The sequence below is a fragment of the Lolium rigidum genome, chromosome 1 (genome assembly GCF_022539505.1).
Source record: "Lolium rigidum isolate FL_2022 chromosome 1, APGP_CSIRO_Lrig_0.1, whole genome shotgun sequence".
NCBI lineage: Eukaryota > Viridiplantae > Streptophyta > Magnoliopsida > Poales > Poaceae > Lolium > Lolium rigidum.
The window spans coordinates 44,775,529-44,778,022 of record NC_061508.1 but is presented as its reverse complement, the minus strand read 5'-3'; positions in this window follow the sequence as shown (position 1 = coordinate 44,778,022).

Genomic DNA, 2,494 nt, shown 5'->3' with positions numbered 1-2,494 from the left:
CAGGAACACGCGCCATAATTAGGCTCACCGCTCCCCTCTCCTCCGTCTCAGTCACGACCGCAGTCTCACCTCCCCCCAAACTGTCACATCACCCGACGGTTCCCCTCCCGCCGACCAATCCGCCGGACCGCCGCACGGAGGAGCACCACTACCGGAGGAAGAGACCTCGGCGAGAAGCACCACGACATCGGCCGCAATCTGCTCCGCAATCTTCATCGACATCTCCACTTCGCCCGCGACCTCGAGCTCGTCCTCGGCCGGAACAATGGCGGTAACGACCTCTCCTTCTCACCATCGTACTCCTTCTGGCAGAACATGCCATTCTCGGGCATTTCCGACGAGATGCACATTAGATCTGGTAGGGTTTCCGGTAGGATAGCGGTCGGATTGACGTTTCCAAGGTGTTCGTCCCCAGTTCTTGATGTTCTTGTCCTGTTCTTGCTTTTGACGGTCTCGATTAGCTTAGATATGTTACTCTAGTATCGGATTGCGGTAGATCCTTCTTAGATCGGGCTTTCGATTGCTGAAACTGGCAGATCTTACTGTGCATGCAAAGAGGGAAGGGTTTTTTGTGCTGGGATTTAGCATGTTGAGATTGCTGTGCGGAATGAGTCGCGGTAGTTTGTTGTAGATTGTGTAGTTTCTGATTGAACTAGGCCGATGATTGTAACCGGTAATCATAGTCATCACCTCAGTGCAGGTCTGTGTGTAGTTGATATTCCAGTCGTTTGTTGAATTATGATCGTCTATGCTCTGTCCTGGACCATGATCGTCCTGTGTCCTGAACTATGATCATCTTGTGTCGTGAACTATGAACGTGTTTGAACTATTATCACTGCTTAGTTTGTCTGAACTCTGAACTGTGTTCTTCCTTGTGCTGTTGATCGCTGGTAACCTCACCACCGAAGGTAAGAGATAAGAAGAAGTGATACGTCTCCAACGTATCTATAATTTCTGATGTTCCATGCTAGTTTTATGACAATACCTACATGTTTTGCTCACACTTTATAATGATTTCATGCATTTTCCGGCACTAACCTATTACCGAGATGCCAAGGTGCCAGTTATAATTTCTGATGTTCCATGCTAGTTTTATGACAATACCTACATGTTTTGCTCACACTTTATAATGATTTCATGCATTTTCCGGCACTAACCTATTAACGAGATGCCAAGGTGCGAGTTCCTGTTTTCTGCTGTTTTTGGTTCCAGAAAAGTTGTTCGGGCAATATTCTCGGAATTCGACGAAACAAAAGCCAAACCTCCTATTTCACCGAGACGGACCCAGAACACCGAAGGAGAGACGGAGAAGGGCCAGGGGGCCCCACACCACCTGGCGGCGCGGCCAAGGAGGGGGGCGTGCCCAGGTATGGGGTGGGCCCCTCGGGACCCCTCCGACGCCGCCCTTTCGTCTATAAATTCCTCGCGGCGCGAAAACCCTATATCAATCAATCATATTCCAGAAAGACTCCAGGGGCGCCGCCGCCATCGCGAAACTCCGTTTCGGGGGACAGAATCTCTGTTCCGGCACGCCGCCGGGACGGGGAAGTGCCCCCGGAAGGCTTCTCCGTCGACGCCACCGCCTCCATCTTGCTCCGTGAGTAGTTCCCCCATGGACTACGGGTTCTAGCAGTAGCTAGTTGGTATTCTCTCTCCCATGTACTTCAATACAATGATCTCATGAGCTGCCTTACATGATTGAGATCCATCTGATGTAATCGGTGTTGTGTTTGTTGGGATCCGATGAATTGTTACATTATGATCAGTCTATCTATAAAGTTTGTGAAGTTATTGTTGCTGCAATCTTGTTGTGTTTAATGCTTGTCACTAGTGCACGAGTGGCATGATCTTAGATTTGAGCTCTATACTTATTGCTTAGATTGTATCTACAAGTTGTTTGCACATGTCTATGTCCGGAACCCGAGGCCCCGGAGTGACAAGAACTCGGGATAACTGGAGGGGATGGCTTAGATATGAGGATCACATGTTTTCACCAAGTGTTAATGCTTTGCTCCGGTGCTCTATTAAAAGGAGTACCTTAATTACCAAGTAGATTCCCTTGAGGCCCGGCTGCCACCGGCTGGTAGGACAAAAGATGTTATGCAAGTTTCTCATTGCGAGCACGTATGACTATATATGGAAAACATGCCTACATGATTAATAAACTTGATGTTCTGTCTTAATGCTATTTCAATCCTATCAATTTCCCAACTGTAATTTGTTCACCCAACACTTGTCACTTGTTATTGGAGAGTTACCACTAGTGTAGATAGCTGGGAACCCCGGTCCATCTTTCATCATCAAATATTCACTCGGTCCTATATATCAGTGGAAGTAGTATCAACTACTTTCTGGTGCCATTGCCTCTGTGTTACTGCTACTGCTGATGTGTTACTGTTACTATTGCTCTCATATTACTGCTGCTTTCACATCACCCATGTTACTAGTGCTTTTCCAGGTGCAGCTGAATTGACAACTCAGTTGTTAAGGCTTA